At 40.4% G+C, this 6,375-nt stretch overlaps 4 non-coding genes across 4 annotated transcripts; all 4 read right to left on the bottom strand.

Annotated features, from left to right (window-relative positions):
* Positions 1–394: 394 nt before the first annotated feature.
* On the bottom strand, positions 395–466 carry trnae-uuc. The gene has a single exon. It is a non-coding gene; the product is annotated as a tRNA-Glu (tRNA).
* A 1,766-nt stretch (positions 467–2,232) lies between these two features.
* Positions 2,233–2,304, bottom strand: trnae-uuc. The gene has a single exon. It is a non-coding gene; the product is annotated as a tRNA-Glu (tRNA).
* Positions 2,305–3,859: 1,555 nt separating this feature from the next.
* trnae-uuc lies at positions 3,860–3,931 on the bottom strand. The gene has a single exon. It is a non-coding gene; the product is annotated as a tRNA-Glu (tRNA).
* Positions 3,932–5,179: 1,248 nt separating this feature from the next.
* On the bottom strand, positions 5,180–5,251 carry trnae-uuc. Its single transcript has one exon. It is a non-coding gene; the product is annotated as a tRNA-Glu (tRNA).
* Positions 5,252–6,375: the final 1,124 nt, after the last annotated feature.

Genomic DNA, 6,375 nt, shown 5'->3' with positions numbered 1-6,375 from the left:
AGTCAATTAAACAAAGTATTGAGCCAGCCAGGAGTCAAACCTAGAATCTTCTGATCCGTAGTCAGACACGTTATCCATTGCACCACTGGCCCCACGTCTAAGCTGAAGTCAGGTCACAGCTAGACCAGTGTACACAGTCATAGCGTCTGTCAACAACAAGGTTCCTTGGTTTTCTGTTTCAGATGCATATCTTAATTTGATCCTCCTGTTGTTGCATGAATTTTACTGCAGAGCAAGAAATGCAGCCATGAAGTGTATTCAACGTTTAAAAAGCCTTGTATAATTTGAATCTACATAACATGTCACATTTCCTGTTGCTGAGGAATATTGTTGTGTTGTGTGAAACTGCTGCATCTGTTGTTACACAAGTGGGTACCTAATGACAAGATATTCTTTCCCATACCGGGAGTTGAACCCGGGCCACCTGGGTGAAAACCAGGAATCCTAACCGCTAGACCATATGGGAAGACACATACTTAAAATACACATCACAGACAAATCTTTAAATGTTGACATTATGCCTGTTTGATTTAAAAGCTACATCTTTGTATTTTTTAATACAGTATCATTCCCTGCTTGATTTCAGTCAATTAAACAAAGTATTGAGCCAGCCAGGAGTCGAACCTAGAATCTTCTGATCCGTAGTCAGACACGTTATCCATTCAAATCATCAAATCAAATTTAAAATTTGTCACATACACATGGTTAGCAGATGTTAATGCGAGTCAAAAACGAAATGCTTTTTTTCTGTTCCAGACAATGCAGTGATAACCAACAAGTAATCTAACTAACAATTCCCTACTGTCTTATACACAGTGTAAGGGGATAAGGAACATTACATGCAGGATATATGAATGAGTGATGGTACAGAGCAGCATACAGTAGATGGTATCGAGTACAGTAATACATATGAGATGAGTGTGTAGACAAAGTAAACAAAGTGGCATAGTTAAAGTGGCTAGTGATACATGTGTTACATAAGGATGCAGTCGATGATGTAAGTTATTACATATGCATATGAGATGAATAATGTAGGGTAAGTAACATTATATAAGGTAGCATTGTTTAAAGTGGCTAGTGATATATTCATTTCCCATCAATTCCCATTATTAAAATGGCTGCCAGTTGGGTCAGTGTCAATGAATGTTGGCAAGCCACTCAATGTTAGTGGTGGCTGTTTAACAGTCTGATGGCCTTGAGATAGAAGCTGTTTTTCAGTCTTCGGTCCCAGCTTTGATGCACCTGTCTGACCTCGCCTCTGGATGATAGCGGGGTGAACAGGCAGTGGTTTGGGTGGTTGATGTCCTTGATGATCTTTATGGCCTTCCTGTAACAACGTGGTTAGGTGTCCTGGAAGGTAGTTTGTGATGCGTTGTGCAGTCTCACTACCCTCTGGACATTTACGGTTGAGGGCTGAGCAGTTGCCGTACCAGGCGGTGATACAGCCCGCCAGGATGCTCTCGATTGTGCATCTGTAGAAGTTTGTGAGTGCTTTTGGTGACAAGTTAATTTTTCAGCCTCCTGAGGTTGAAAGGCCTGCTGGCCTTCCTGCTGTCAGTGTGAGTGGACCAATTCAGTTTGTCTGTGATGTGTATGACGAGGAACTTAAAACTAGCTACCATCTCAGACACTGTTCCATCGATTTGGAAATGTGTTCCCTCTGCTGTTTCCAGGTCCACAATCATCTCCTTAGTTTTGTTCGTTGAGTGTGAGGTTATTTTCCTGACACCACATGTCTAAAATCACTCCTCCCTAAAGTGCCGTCTCGCTAGACCAAGTAATCAAGCCTACCACTGTATCATTCCGACAAACTTGATTTGAGTTCAATTAAATGTGTTTAAAGTATTGAGCCAGCCAGGGAGTCAAAGGGCTAGAATCTTCTGATCCGTGTCAGGATCACGGGGAGGAGATGTCGCCACTCACTGGCACCACGTCTAAGCTGAAGTCAGGTCACAGCTAGACCAGTGTACACAGTCATAGCGTCTGTCAACAACAAGGTTCCTTGGTTTTCTGTTTCAGATGCATATCTTAATTTGATCCTCCTGTTGTTGCATGAATTTTACTGCAGAGCAAGAAATGCAGCCATGAAGTGTATTCAACGTTTAAAAAGCCTTGTATAATTTGAATCTACATAACATGTCACATTTCCTGTTGCTGAGGGAATATTGTTGTGTTGTGAGAAACTGCTGCATCTGTTGTTACACAAGTGCGTACCTAATGAAAATATATTCTTTCCCATACCGGGAGTTGAACCCGGGCCACCTGGGTGAAAACCAGGAATCCTAACCGCTAGACCATATGGGAAGACACATACTTAAAATACACATCACAGACAAATCTTTAAATGTTGACATTATGCCTGTTGGATTCAAAAACCTCATCTTTTTTCTCAGAGATGTTGGGGAATGTCCAGATGAAATCCGTCTAAAATGTGTTTGAAGTGAGAACAGCCAGAAGCACTGAAAGGTATACAGTATCATTCCCAGCTTGATTTCAGTCAATTAAACAAAGTATTGAGCCAGCCAGGAGTAGAACCTAGAATCTTCTGATCCGTAGTCAGACACGTTATCCATTGCGCCACTGGCCCCACGTCTAAGCTGAAGTCAGGTCACAGCTAGACCAGTGTACACAGTTCTTTCAACAAGGTTCCTTGGTTTTCTGGTCTTAAACCTGCAGAGCCACCTGGGTATTCAACGAAAACCAGTATAATTTGAATCTACATAACATGTCACATTTCCTGTTGCTGAGGGAATATGTTGTGTTGAAGAAACATACTGTTGTTAAAATCACATCACAGTCAAATCTTTAAATGTTGACATTATGCCTGTTTGATTTAAAAGCAAATACATCTTTTTTTAATACAGTATCATTCCCTGCTTGATTTCAGTCAATTAAACAAAGTATTGAGACAGCCAGGAGTCGAACCTAGAATCTTCTGATCCGTAGTCAGACACGTTATCCATTGCGCCAGTGGCACCACGTCTAAGCTGAATTCAGGTCACAGCTAGACCAGTGTACACAGTCATAGCGTTTCTCAACAACAAGGTTCCTTGGTTTTCTGTTTCAGATGCATATCTTAATTTGATCCTCCTGTTGTTGCATGAATTTTACTGCAGAGCAAGAAATGCAGCCATGAAGTGTATTCAACGTTTAAAAAGCTTTGTATAATTTGAATCTACATAACAAGTCACATTTCCTGTTGCTGAGGGAATATTGTTGTGTTGTGAGAAACTGCTGCATCTGTTGTTACACAAGTACGTACCTAACGACAATATATTCTTTCTCATACCGGGATTGAAACCTGGCCACCTGGGTGAAAACCAGGAATCCTTACCGCTAGACCATATGGGAAGAAACATACTTAAAATACACATCACAGTCAAATCTTTAAATGTTGACATTATGCCTGTTTGATTTAAAAGCTACATCTTTTTTTAATAGAGTATCATTTCCTGCTTGATTTCAGTCAATTAAACAAAGTATTGAGACAGCCAGGAGTCGAACCTAGAATCTTCTGATCCGTAGTCAGACACGTTATCCATTGCGCCAGTGGCACCACATCTAAGCTGAAGTCAGGTCACAGCTAGACCAGTGTACACAGTCATAGCGTTTCTCAACAACAAGGTTCCTTGGTTTTCTGTTTCAGATGCATATCTTAATTTGATCCTCCTGTTGTTGCATGAATTTTACTGCAGAGCAAGAAATGCAGCCATGAAGTGTATTCAACGTTTAAAAAACCTTATATAATATGAATCTACATAACATGTCACATTTCCTGTTGCTAAGTGAATATTGTTGTGTTGTGTGAAAGTACTGCATCTGTTGTTACACAAGTGCGTACCTAATGACAAGTTATTCTTTCCCATACCGGGAGTTGAACCCGGGCCACCTGGGTGAAAACCAGGAATCCTAACCGCTAGACCATATGGGAAGACACATACTTAAAATACACATCACAGACAAATCTTTAAATGTTGACATTATGCCTGTTGGATTTAAAAGCAACATCTTTTTTTCTCAGAGATGTTGGGGAATGTCCAGATGAAATCCGTCTAAAATGTGTTTGAAGTGAGAACAGCCAGAAGCACTGAAAGGTATACAGTATCATTCCCAGCTTGATTTCAGTCAATTAAATAAAATTATTGAGCCAGCCAGGAGTCGAACCTAGAATCTTCTGATCCGTAGTCAGACACGTTATCCATTGCACCACTGGCCCCACGTCTAAGCTGAAGTCAGGTCACAGCTAGACCAGTGTACACAGTCATAGCGTCTGTCAAAAACAAGGTTCCTTGGTTTTCTGTTTCAGATGCATATCTTAATTTGATCCTCCTGTTGTTGCATGAATTTTACTGCAGAGCAAGAAATGCAGCCATGAAGTGTATTCAACGTTTAAAAAGCCTTGTATAATTTGAATCTACATAACATGTCACATTTCCTGTTGCTGAGGGAATATTGTTGTGTTGTGTGAAACTGCTGCATCTGTTGTTACACAAGTGCGTACCTAATGACAAGTTATTCTTTCCCATACCGGGAGTTGAACCCAGGCCACCTGGGTGAAAACCAGGAATCCTAACCACTAGACCATATGGGAAGACACATACTTAATACACACATCACAGACAAATCTTTAAATGTTGACATTATGCCTGTTGGATTTAAAAGCGACATCTTTTTTTTCTCAGAGATGTTGGGGAATGTCCAGATGAAATCCATCTAAAATGTGTTTAAAGTGAGAACAGCCAGAAGCACTGAAAGGTATACAGTATCATTCCCAGCTTGATTTCAGTCAATTAAATAAAGTATTGAGCCAGCCAGGAGTAAAACCTAGAATCTTCTGATCCGTAGTCAGACACGTTATCCATTTCGCCACTGGCCCAACGTCTAAGCTGAAGTCAGGTCACAGCTAGACCAGTGTTCACAGTCATGGCGTCTGTCAACAACAAGGTTCCTTGGTTTTCTGTTTCAGATGCATATCTTAATTTGATCCTCCTGTTGTTGCATGAATTTTACTGCAGAGCAAGAAATGCAGCCATGAAGTGTATTCAACGTTTAAAAATAATTGTATAATTCGAATCTACATGACATGTCTCATTTCATGTTGCTGAGGGAATATTGTTGTGTTGTGAGAAACTGCTGCATCTGTTGTTACACAAGTGGGTACCTAATGACAAGATATCCTTTCCCATACCGGGAGTTGAACCCGGGCCACCTGGGTGAAAACCAGGAATCCTAACCGCTAGACCATATGGGAAGACACATACTTAAAATACACATCACAGACAAATCTTTAAATGTTGACATTATGCCTGTTTGATTTAAAAGCTACATCTTTTTTAATACAGTATCATTCCCTGCTTGATTTCAGTCAATTAAACAAAGTATTGAGCCAGCCAGGAGTCGAACCTAGAATCTTCTGATCCGTAGTCAGACACGTTATCCATTCAAATCAAATCAAATCAAATGTTATTTGTCACATACACATGGTTAGCAGATGTTAATGCGAGTGTAGCGAAATGCTTGTGCTTCTAGTTCCGACAATGCAGTGATAACCAACAAGTAATCTAACTAACAATTCCAAAACTACTGTCTTATACACAGTGTAAGGGGATAAGGAACATGTACATAAGGATATATGAATGAGTGATGGTACAGAGCAGCATACAGTAGATGGTATCAGTACAGTATATACATATGAGATGAGTGTGTAGACAAAGTAAACAAAGTGGCATAGTTAAAGTGGCTAGTGATACATGTGTTACATAAGGATGAGTCGATGAAGAGTACAGTATATACATATGCATATGAGATGAATAATGTAGGGTAAGTAACATTATATAAGGTAGCATTGTTTAAAGTGGCTAGTGATATATTTACATCATTTCCCATCAATTCCCATTATTAAAATGGCTGGAGTTGGGTCAGTGTCAATGACAGTGTGTTGGCAGCAGCCACTCAATGTTAGTGGTGGCTGTTTAACAGTCTGATGGCCTTGAGATAGAAGCTGTTTTTCAGTCTCTCGGTCCCAGCTTTGATGCACCTGTACTGACCTCGCCTTCTGGATGATAGCAGGGTGAACAGGCAGTGGTTCAGGTGGTTGAAACTGCTGCATCTGTTGTTACACAAGTGCGTACCTAACAACAAGATATCCTTTCCCATACCGGGAGTTGAACCCAGGCCACCTGGGTGAAAACCAGGAATCCTAACCGCTAGACCATATGGGAAGACACATACTTAAAATACACATCACAGACAAATCTTTAAATGTTGACATTATGCCTGTTGGATTCAAAAGCTACATCTTCTTTTCTCAGAGATGTTGGGGAATGTCCAGATGAAATCCGTCTAAAATGTGTTTGAAGTGAGAACAGCCAGAAG

This window comes from Oncorhynchus gorbuscha, unplaced genomic scaffold (genome assembly GCF_021184085.1).
Source record: "Oncorhynchus gorbuscha isolate QuinsamMale2020 ecotype Even-year unplaced genomic scaffold, OgorEven_v1.0 Un_scaffold_1253, whole genome shotgun sequence".
NCBI classification, from domain to species: Eukaryota; Metazoa; Chordata; class Actinopteri; order Salmoniformes; family Salmonidae; genus Oncorhynchus; species Oncorhynchus gorbuscha.
Note: the sequence above shows the minus strand (reverse complement) of the source record. Positions and strands in the feature narration are given on the sequence as shown.